The following is a 12,630-nucleotide window of genomic DNA, read 5'->3' on the forward strand; positions in this document are numbered from 1 at the left end:
ACGGACAAAGAAAGAGAGATATAAAGTAATAACAAGTCTCGACGTATTTGCATAAACACCTTGAAGAAAAAGAAGCAATTTTTCCCCCCTTGGAAGACTCTGGCTTTCTTTGTTTCTCTGTGATTTGGGTTCTGCAACAGGGTCACCGATTTATCCCCCCACAAACGTAGGCAAAAATAAAACAGAGAGAGAAGAAGGCGGTGGGGTAAAAAGAAACAGAGAAAGCTACAAAATTAGTGGAGCCCCCATCTGCCCACCTAACGATACTGCATCAATGCAAGCAGCGAGAACAAGAACCAAATGGTAAAAACAAAGCGTGTAAAAGCAAAATACAGCGGGAAGTATAAACGTACGAGTTAAATACCCACCAGAAAATGGAATATTTTGCAGCAAGAGAAAAAAACAGAGACAAAAAGAAAAAGAAAATATCCAATGGGAGCGTTTTATTATAGAGATACTCAAAGCTCGTGCTAATTACAGTTTTGTTTCACAAGCACTGTTTTAGTATATTTATTTCTCCTCTGAAATATAGGTTTGAACTTTGAATAAGACTCAAGCCGCTTGACATTTGTGCAGATTTTGTGCAGATTTTAGCGAATTGCGACATGAATGTTTACAAGTTCCAAATGGGTCTTGTAGAACCGTGAACTGGCAGGGTAGGGCATTCCACGGAGTTCAAGATGACGTTGGTCTAGGCCCATGACCATGAGATATTTGGACTTTGGTTTTTTAGCCTTGAAAAAGTTGCATTTCAGGTGCCAACTTCCAATGCGACCTGCCATTGGCAAGATTTGAGCTCAGGATCAGGATCCACCAACTGCTCATACTTTACACCCTACAGCTACACCACCACCTCCACCACCATAACACAGAGACCAAAAACGTACGGTATCCTGCTGGGTAGCAATAATGATCGTAATCTACTACTATAGATTTCCCCGTTATACGTACTTGTGTACGCGTTTGTTTCATTGATTTGATGGTGGTTGGGCCATGAGGATCCAATCGTCTTTTATGTCAACATCATGTCACGGATAAAGCTAATGTAGTTTTGATCTCATCCTGAAAGTTTTGGTACCATAATAAACATGATTGATTTCGACAAAAAAAATAATAATAAACATTAATGATACACCAAATTGTTACAGCCAACAAAACAAACACACGTTCTATTAAACGATCTCAACCTCATAAATAGATAAGAAATAATGTGATAATATCATGTTAAGTGTGAACACAAAAATTTATTTAAAATAATTTATTTAAATAATTTATTAAAAATTTAGTAAATTTTCAAAGTAATATCCACAATCATAAATGGCAACACAATTCATATTTAACTCAAAAAATCAAATTTTCAAGGATCATATATTTTAAAAAAAAAAATTACTGTGCACAGACCTAACGTGAGTCGCCTCTAGGCCTTGACTCAGTCTCTCTGAGCTTCCAAGTCTTTTTCAACTAAAACACACAGTTTCATAGTGTTTCAGTGCCATATCTTAGCATAAATCTAAAAATAAATTTAACTTCACTTTTATCTAGCTTTATTGTGCTAAACTCGACGTTCTCGAAATTTTTGTGTTTCGGGTTACTATTTACTACACTATTCAAGTCAAATTATTGACTTTCTAAAGCTTAATAGGTATGGGACTCCAACTTCACCCACATACCACATTTTGGTCATTAAATTTGTTGGTTTTGATCATTTTCTCAAAGTTTAAGTCCTTTAGGCAAAATTGTCAAATTTTCAGTTTTGGTGCTCATAGTTGCACTGTTCCATTGGTCATTCTACTGTTGGAATTTAGCAAAACTTCCCTCATAGAAAATGTTCCTTATTGTCTTAAGTTTATTCTCATTTTTGGATCACCCCAATTAGAGTTTTGTAGCTCAAGTTATGGCCATTTGAACCATGGCTGCCGGATTGGACACAACCCAGATTTTCTGGGCAATTTTGGTGCTGGCAGTTTTGGGTCACCAACTTGGGGTGGCCAATTGGCTTGGTTGCTGGTAGAATTTGGGTTTGTGTTCTTCATGAAAGTTTTAGGTCTATATCTTATCTAACCACTGGTAAAATTTCAAGTCATTTTGACCTGCCTAGCTCGAGTTATGACCAAATGAACAAAATGTTGTTCATTTGGTCAGTTTGTACAGGGCAGCCTGCAATTTCTCAACTTTAGTCAATTTGTTCACTAGGTTTTAATCACTTTTTGGGCATGCTTCCTAAATGAAAATTGTGTCATTTAGTGTCTATTTTCATCCCCAATTAGTCTCATACCAATTGGACTTGTAAAATTTCATTTTTGGTCCTTCAAAGTTGACTTGGTCATGCTGCCAGCAGCATGACCACACTCCTTTCGAATTTAGCTTTAATTCCAATCATCCCAACACAACTCATTTGGTCATAAATGACCATTTTTCACTTCACAATAGGTCAAAGACACCATTTACTCATTTCTTACATTTTTTGTTCATAAACCCTAAGTCCCAAAACCCTAACTTACTAAATTGTTGTATTTAACTACATTTAATGCTTTTAACTATAATCACTAAGTTAATTGGGGTTTATATACTCATTCAAATCCATCAAATTCATGCACACACATCAAAACCCTAGCTGGATGAATTTTGCTTTAATCCTCCAACAATTAATTTCTTTTCATTTTAAGCATAATTCTAAGTTAATTGAACTATAAACACAATTAATTCAACTAGAAATTTCAAGTTTAGCTTACTAACCTTTCCTTGAATTTTCAATCTTCAAATCTTTCACTTTCTTCACTTTTTTTTCCTTAGTTCTCCTTTCCAAGTTGCAAGAACAAGGTGTAATCCATAATTTTTGGAGAGTTTATGGGAAAATTTGGGGTTTTAAAAGCTTACACATAAGCTTTAATGGAGGATTAACTATGGTGAGGGAGAGGGAGATGGGAGGCGGCAACAAGGAAAAAAAATGACCCAAAATGATTTTTTTTCTTTTTATTTCTTTTATCTATTTTAGCTTATGGAAGACCCAAAAAAAAAAATCTAATTAATTAAATATTAATTATAACATTTATGGCATCATGCATGATGTCATCTCCCTACACCTTTTTCATTTTCTTTTTTTTTTTCTATTAGTTCTTTAATTTAATTCTTGATTCCGAAATTTTCTTTTCTCCGATTTTATTTGTGATTAGGTCGAGTCACTCTCAGGTCAATTGACCAAATTGCCCGTCACGGCTCATCTCGGTTTGTAAATAATCCAATATTTCTTTGGCTCACGACATAATTATTTGGTAGCTTAATGATTCTTTTTCGTGATTTTCTCTTTTCCACTGTGTTCATAAGGGTCCTAAGGACCGCAGCGTCACATTTTACGGTTCAAAATTTGAGTTTAAAATGACTTCGCAGTCCTTCCCGAGAAGGTTACCCATCGCTGTGACTCTCGGCTCATTTAACTTCTTATATTCTTTTTTTCTTATTTATACTTAGCTAATTGGCAATTACTAATTATTTGTATTTATAGCTTCTCTAGTTGTCTTAAGTGTGGTTCTAATCCCCTTAATTGTTTGGACCGACACCAGTCACCGGAAAGTGAAATATAACAGGCTATACAAATAGGGGTGTTACATTTTAGATAGTTATAGAGATTATGGTTAAAATTGATATTTTACTCTCTGAGTCGAATGCTCACTCCTGTTCAATATTTTTCTAGGCCACAGGAGGATATTTTTGAGGTTAACTTGCTTTTCTCCCTCGCAGGTCGTTTACTAATGTTTGTATAAATCTGTTAACTCTTAGAATTTTCGCATGTGGTAGAAATATTTATTTGAATTGGGTCTGTAATATAAATTGTTATTTTGGACTTGTAAACTTATTATTTTATGCATGTTGATGGACTGGATGAGAGAACAGAGCTCCCATTTATTTTATGTTGTTATGAATATGTGGAGGGTGAGCTGAGCTCCTAAATGATTATACATTGTGTTTACAGGTCGGGTGAGTCAAAAACTCCTCGTTGAAAGGTCCACTTTATGGCTGGACTCTGTCCGGTTGAATTCTTGAAATTGAGCCCAAATGGGCCTTAGAGTTGGGTTGAGGAATAGTTAGGCTTACTACGGGCTTCGGGGGCTTTAGGCTGGCGCAGGTCCTAGCGCCAGTTCGGCCCATAGGTTGGGTCGTGACAAATAAATTGTATCAAAATGCTAAATTTAAATAAATAAATCACAATTTTTCTATCTCTAAAAAATTAGAAGCTTTTAATATAAAGAGAAAAATTCATATAAAAAAAGACAAAACTCAATTAAAAGAAATAAAAGTACATAATTTCTACGAAAAAGAATTCTCAACTATAAACTAAAACCAGATACAACTTTAATACAATTTTCTGACATTTTTAGGTAATTTTTTAGAAATTATTTGGAGAATGCATGAACCATATGTATATAAAAAAAAAAAAAAATTATGTTCATATATAATTATGATAAGAAAGAAAAATCAGATATTGACATTATGTAGCATAGGCCGGTTTGTATTATTATTACATTTAATTTCAGAAAACGTAGCTATCCGTTGTTGGTCCAAGCAATATATCAAATGCTATAGCATTTGATTAAGAAAAACTATACAATAACTAGCTGCTTCAAAGCAATTATTTGTTGAAGTTGGATTTATAATAATTCTAGTTAGAGCAGGTAGGCAAGTTCAATTGGGACCAAAAACAGAAACGAAGCCAAGCCAAGAAGGAGAAGAAGCTGAAGATTGAAGAGATCACCTAACCAAGTAATTTGGTGGGTATGCCATCAAGAAAATCAAAGCGCAAGATATTTGTGGTAGAATTACAAGCAGACCCATTTATCAAAATTGAGAAAGTCAAGTGGGATTAAAGTTCTATTGAGTTAGAAATGAGAGATATGTCCGTTTCACACCCACCTACCCTCTTCCACTTCATGCGCCATTCTCCTCTGCTGCCCTCTTTCTTTCTTCTCCATACACAAACACAGACACCTCCATCAAAACCTTCTTCTTTCAAAGCCACGTTTCCTGCCCAATGGCATTAGGCTTGGCATATTCTTTCTCTTTTCCATGCCCTGAAATTCTCAAACACAAACAGGTGGTGATCATGCAGGAAGGGTTGCCCAAATCAATTTAAGTCCCACGTAAATCTGTCACGCCACCCTTTTAAATAAAAAAAAAAAAATAATTACAAAAATTTAGCATATGAAATCTCAGCTTCAATTAATTAATATCTTTATATTTTATATGTTATAATTTTAAAATAAAATAAAAAAGTTTTCAATTTTTTAATATATCTAAAAGAAATAATAAATTTTGAATCTTAATTTATTGGATTATGAAATTAGATTTACTATTTGAATTAAGTAGTAAATTTGCGTTTTGGATAAGTTTGTTGGCTCTCTATTATAAGCTGGTTTATTTTTTTGTTAATGATTAATTAATTAACAAATAAGACTCTTACCTACCAGTTGAGGGTTAAGCGTCCTTTTGAATCAAACTATAACATGTGCTTTAATTTCCTTCAAAAGTTTTTCAAATCACTTTATTTATTTTTTATTAAACAAACTTTCTTTTTTTTTTTTATCATTTTTTTTTATTAAGCACACGTCTATTTCATTTTTTTTGATTTTTTTTTTTCGATACTCAATGTATATTCAAGACATAAAATATATAATAAATTTATTTATTAAATATATAAATATATATATATATATATATATATATACCAAGAAGACCCAAGAATCGAAAGGGGGATGAGCTAACAGGGAAGAAGCAATAATCTAGATCTTGAACAATATATAAATAACTAAAGAAATAAACAAAATGCACAAAAAAGGAAATCTTCAGAAATGAAAATTTGTAAATTGAAGAAATATATATATTCTATAGGCGACAGAGCCAGTCCGTTAAGAATATATATACTTAACAAAATAAAAATTAAACTTTGAAATTTAAATATGAATATACATGTATATACTCAATATGCGGCAGAGCCAGTCCGTTATGAATATATATACGTATATTTATGCAGTTCAGGCGGTTGAACCGACCATATGCATGCTAAAGCAATAAATTTGAAACTTTGTAAAAGAAATTGAAGAAAACTTACTTCAAAATCTTATAAATTTTTGTAAGATTTGTACAAAGGTTTGGAGATGTAATTCCGGGTAGGACTTACAAAGGTTGCTCAACGCATGAGCTTCCTAAGATCTACTACAAGGAAGTACAGGGTTTGTAGATTTGTAGGTGAGGTAGAGGTAGGGCTAGATGGGAAGTGAATCGACCTTCTTGCTCCTTCTGAACCTCGGCGAGAACTCTCTAGGACTTGAGATGCTTGGGGATGGAGAAGCTTGGAGAGGCTTTGGCTCCTTTGTAAAAGCTCTGAAGTTCCAAAGAAAGCTCCCTCCTTTGCCTTGGATGAATGCCTCCTTAAATAGAAGGGTCCAGGGGCATTTTTGTAATTTCGAAAAGTTTGAACAGTGTCTGCCACTTGATGCCTTCACGTGTGAACAGTGATTTTTGTCTCCTTCACATGCGAACAGTAAAAAGTGAACAGTACAAGATATGACAGGTGAACAGTGTCCTGTCTGGTTTTGAAATAAAGTAAAAGGAAACAAAGTAAAAATGATTACAAAAGAGAATAAAGAGAAAGGTAAAAGTTCAAATTTACAAAGAGTAAAAATAAAAGTAGAAAAGAGAATAAAAGTAAGATAGATAATTTTGCCGCCATAAATTTCTTTTGCCGGTCTTAAATTTTTTCTTTTCTTTTCTTTTCTTTCTTTTTCTTTTTCTTTTTTTTTTCTTTTTCTTTTTCTTTTCTTTTATTTTTTTTTCTTTTATTTATTTATTTTTTTTTATCGGAGTGGAGCTTGGACCACTCGTGTTAGCCTTCCAACATATTTTGTAGGTTGTGCCATGTTTCCTCATCATCACTTGTTTCGTCATCGGACGAGACAGAAGATAAGTCGTAGTAGCTTTCATATTGAACCATGTAATTTTCATACTGGGTTTCAATGTGAAAGGGTTTTGGATTCGGCAAATGTTCGTAATGAACGAATATCCGAGAATATGTACCTGTATGGACTAGTATATACTCTGGATATCTATATTTTCGCCAGTTGTCAACAACTGTCTTTGCTCGCCATTTGTTGAGTTGGACGAAATAATCTTCATGATTGCATGGCCAATCTAGAAGATGATAGAGATGAGGAAGTTTTGTATCCAGGTAGAAGTAATGGACTGCTTGTTGGAGTTCTCCATTTGCTAATACTTCTGGAGGTGTTGAAATTATTTGTAAGTTGACTGGTTTCTGGAGTAATAATAGTCTTCTGACTTCTTGAAGGACTCTATTTCCCAAAAACCTTGTCATTTCACAATCAGATTTTGTAACTCGGACTCCAGCTAACATACCCCATTTGAATAGTTCTCGGGCGTCTAGATACCGGGTACCAGACATCTGAGTGGTTTTGAAGCGGGGAATGCTGAAATCTAAGCTGTGTTCACAATTTGGATAGCACAGAGGTCGCAAGTTGTGACGTTCCTGAGTGTAGTGAAAACGGGGTTTTGAGTAGTACTCCCATTCCCATGACCATCCATTTTGACCTTGCTGATTGCTTTTTGTAAAGTTGAGACCTTTTTGGAAAACATCCAGCTGTTCTTTGATTCTGGACTGGATGATATTTTGTAGGATCTGCTCGCGGATCTCTTGAGGAAGACCGTTGAGAACTTGTTGTCTGAATTTCTTCGAAAGACAACGGGTTTGGAAATGTGCTAAGGACCTATTGGCACCAAGTGAAGCAAAAAGGACTTCACTGTGGTGATAATTTTTCACATTGACCAGTGGGGCCAATGGTAATTTTACACTAGAATCCAGTGGGGATCCTAGGCCTTCAGTCCTTCGCCTTTGAATTTTTACACTAGAATCCAGTGGGGATCTTAGGCCTTCAAATTCCTGTTTTTGTAATTCAAGGTGATGATTTTGGTTAGAAGTGGATGGATCTGATGGACTAATTCTGGATGTAATGGAATTGTATAAAATTTGGTTTTGTAAAAACTCAATGAATGATTGAGCTACCATGATATGATCCTCATGATATTTAATTCTGCTAAGGAGGTCAGCCACATAATTATTAGCTTCTTCAAACTCAACACAAAGTGCATTGAGAGCTGAAACTCCCAATCGTTTGTTTTGTATTAGAGTCCAAAGATTATCTAATAAACATTGGTGCCTCTCGAGGAACATATGCGATTAGCTACATTAATTCTGAATTTCTGAGCAGGAGTTTTGGAGAGGACTATTGGTCCAAAATGGACTAAATCTCCATTGTTGGGTGATTCTGTCATCTGCAAAAACTCATGAGGGTTAGTTTGTAATAAGCAGTAATCAAATTGATTTTTGAAAATAAGCTTGTTTAAAAAGAATATTTTTTTGTAAATGTTGTCTTGTTTCCTGTTCCAAAACATTTATTTGATTATCAAAAATGGAATGAGCTTTGATGATATCCAAATTCTTTGTTTTGGGTTTTTCAACAAAAGGAAAAACAAGATTTTGATTCTTTGTTTTAAAAGAAATACTATCATAGTTGACTTTGTAGGGAGTAATCAAATTAATGAAAGGAGTCCCTAAGATGACACTATGACTGATATCTTTTATTAAAACAAATGAAGTTTGTAGAAGAAGATTTGAACTGGCTATTGAAGCCTCTGTTTTGTAATTAATTTTGATTTTGGAATTGTTTGCAGCTGAAAGATTTTCAGTAGTTTTTTCTTGGAATTTTTCTGGAACAATGCCTTCTTTAATACAATTGATATCTTTTTGTATCAAATAAGGCAATTGTATTGATTTTGAAATCTTTTGAAAAAACTATTGAAATTCTTATCAAATATTTTCTGAAAGAAATCTCATTAATGATGAAGAGAAATTATTTTGTAGGTTTTTCAATGTTTTGAATTTCTAAAATATTTTCTTCATCTTCTTCTTCGATTTCTTCATTGATTTGTTTTGAAAGTAATTTTTGAAGTGTTTCTGAGTCCTGTGCCTGTTTTTCTTTAAGTTCATTAAGCTCAATCTTAACAACTTTTATTTCTTCCTGGAGGCTTTGGACTGAAACAGTTGATTGTTTTGAAGTCTTTTTTCTACCCAATATGGCCGTAAGGTCATATGTGTTCTTGCTGTGAGAGAGAATAGAAGGTTTTTGTATTGGTTGTTCTTCAAAGGTTTTTAAAAGTTTTCCTAAAAATTCCTTTTGTAGTTGAGAATCTTCAACCTGTGTAAGGATTTCTAAGAGTAACTTCTGGTCTTTGGAAAGAACATTGATTTTTAATTTTGATTTTATAAACAGTTCATTTTCTATTTCAGAATCTGAACTAGTCATCAACTCATCAATTTGTAATCCTTTTTCATTTTCTGTGGGTTCAGAATTACTGGACTCACCTTCGGTTTCAATTAGGAGAGCAGTTATTTTATTAATAACTTCTTCTTCTAATTGCAACTCATGAAGTTTTTTGTTTAATTTGCAAAAATTTGCAGTGTGGCCTTTGTTACCACATTTGTAGCAAGTCCAATTTTTGAACTTTGTTTTGGATTGAGGACTAGGTTTGCTAGTCTTTTTTGAAGGTTTTTTGTAATAGGAATCTTTTTCTGGTTTTGTAGAGTCTTTGTATTTTTGGGATGATTTTTTGTAAGGTTTTCTCTACAACTTCCTCCTGATGGAGTAGGGTTTTGGGTTCCTATTTCAAATTGTTTGCAGAAAGATCCTAACTCTTGACGAGTTTTTCTCATTTCCCATTTCAAATGTTTTTGTAATTTCAAATCTTGACAGATTTTCAATCCTTCCTTTTGTGTGAGACTGACTAGTTCACCATAGGTTAATCTATCATACGGGATTTGATTTCCAAATGCTTCCTTAATTTTATTCCTAACCTTTTCTCCTAAAAGGATCGGAAGTCCAGCAAGGAATTTTTCTTTCCAAAAGGGTTGATTAGAATCTTCTCTAAGCATTACCCTAGTAAGAAAGGTGGTTTTGTAATACTGAAAATCACTCAGTTTTTTGCATCTAAGATTTGAAAGGAGTTCGGCATTTTTATCCTTAAGATGAGATGGGTCACCTACGAAGTGTAAGGAAATTGTTACAATTAAGGTGGCTACTGCATCTGGGATTGGTTGGCCTAACTCATCAAGAATTGGCACGCCATCTTCTTGAGTTTGTATGGATTCTAGAATCTCAGATTTTTGTAGGTTCGTGAGATGATAATCCCACCATCCTTTGAGTATCCCGAAAATCCTGCAATGAGGAGTTCGGAATAGCTCTGTCTGGGTTCAGTTTGGTTTTTGTAAGCATTTGATGACATGGTCATTTGCTGAAGCAAATTCAAGATGTTGTATTCAGACATACCATCTATGTTCCATTCATAGACAGTAGAGGCATTGAATTTAGACTGGGTCAGGATTTCAGATCTATTTTCTATGCCTAAGTCTGGAGCTGTTATTGGGAGAGGTGTTGCTACCCGCGGCCAATAAAGTCTATTAATTTGTAAAGGTTTTGAAGACTGAATTTCTTCAGTTTGAATGGGCTAATTTTCCTGGCTTTGGATGTCTGAATCTGAACCTTCCTCAATTATATTGACACTCCTTTGGGAAGTTTGAGGTGTTTCAGGTGCTACTGGAGTAGAAGTCGAAGCTTCTAACCTAGTCTTCATGTCTCTCAAAGCTTGGATGAATTCAGAATTGTTGTTGTTTTGTAAATCCTTTTGACTGTTTTTGGAAACTTGGAATGGTTTGAAAATTGGGTTTTTCAATTTTGTATCTGGCTTAGTTTCAATTTGGGAAACTGTAGCCTGTTGGTTTTGTTCCATCTTTTGTAATTGCTTACCTATGGTATGCAAATGGGCATTTGTAAAGTTATTCTGTAAAACAATATTTTTTTATGTTCACAGAATCACTTTCATTTGGAATTTTGTAAGGGGCTGCTTCTACTGTTTGTTCCAAGTGGGGAATTTTTACTATCCTAAGAGGAGGATGTTCAGACTGTATTTTTCTACCATCTGAAATTTCCCATTCAGGAACTTTGTTTCTAACAAGAATGTGGATTAATGAGCTTTTTCTTTTACTGCTTAGCGCATGCTTTTTCTTACGCTTGTTTAGCGCATGCTTTTTCTTCTGCTTTCTTTAGAAGATCTTTTAGAGCTGCAATGAACTCAGATTGATTATCTTCTGGCTCCTGCTGTCTAGGTTTTGTAATTTGAGAAGGTTTTGTAACTGGAACTGATTTTTTGAAAGTTTTTGGAGTTTTTGAAAACGGATATGAAATGTTATGCTGTTTAGCATACATCTCAAACCAATCAAAGAAAAGAATATGAACCCTGTGTTGGTGTACAAAGTTATAATATTTCTTTTGAATTTCTTCTCTTTGATTATCAAAATTTTTGAAAAACCATATTTGCTTTTTATGATTTTTAGGAGAATAAAAATTATCACGCAAATATTGTTTGTTTACTTCAAATTATTTTTCAAGCACATTAAGTTCATGATTTACATTTTCTGTAATGGCTGAAAAAGTAGGAGAAGTAGGTTCTGACTCTGTTTGGGTTTCATCCTGAACAGACTCGTTTTGTAAATTTGTATAAACTGGGTGTGGAACATTTGTAGAGTAGTTTACGTTTTGTAAAGTGGATCTAGGTATTTCTGAAGTAGAAAACCTAGAAGGGCTAGGTAAGTCTGAGGTAGAATACCTAGGCTGTATATTTTGTATTTCAATTGGTTTTGTAATAGGCAAACTAATGACAGAGGGTATACGGGATACTCTCCCTATGTCAACAGTACTGGATGTTGAGGAATCATCTGAAAACCTAAGGCTTCTGTTAAAGCTAAGGCTGACTCTTCCATCGTCATACTGGGTTACTTGCCTGAGTTGAACGTTTGGCTCAACTATTTTTGAAGATTCTGGTTCTACTGCACCTTCTAAAATCCATTCTTCTGGTAGGGTTATGTCCTTCCATTGGATAGATCTAGGAATTACAGTATTGGATTCTGTAAGATCAGTTTGTAAAAGCAAAGTTTCTCCTTTTTTGCTTTGAAACTTATGTTTTGTTGCAAAAGCAGAAATCATGGCTTTGTAATGAATTTTGTAAATCAGTGCAAGAGGAATAGATCCTTCAAGCATTTTGTAATTGTGAGTTTTGATTTGTAAAACAAGAGATTTTGTAATATTACTGTCGTTTAAGGAAACAGTAAAATTTGGATAGCAATCAAAAGATATTGGTCCATTGCACAAACTAGACTCGACTGAACTAAGCAAGGAGTCCTGGAAATTTATGAACCTAGTATCTCTAAGAACTGCTAGGATGGAGGTGTTCAACCCTTCTTTTGTAAGCGGTTTAATTCCAACTTGGACTAAACCTATGTGGATGTATTTGTATTGTTTTTCACGGTGTTTTTGTAAGGATTTTTGAGACAGAAGAGAAATCGTCTCAAAAGGTTTTGTAATCTGAAGATCTCTTTCTTCAGTTTTGATTGTGAAATCAGTTTTGAAAAAATTGAGTTTTGTAGTCTGATAGATTTGATCCTTTTGTACTTTTGGAATTTCCCAATTATCTATACATTTTTCAAAATTTTCGATTACTATTTCTTCACTATTA

Source organism: Hevea brasiliensis, chromosome 12 (genome assembly GCF_030052815.1).
Source record: "Hevea brasiliensis isolate MT/VB/25A 57/8 chromosome 12, ASM3005281v1, whole genome shotgun sequence".
NCBI classification, from domain to species: domain Eukaryota; kingdom Viridiplantae; phylum Streptophyta; class Magnoliopsida; order Malpighiales; family Euphorbiaceae; genus Hevea; species Hevea brasiliensis.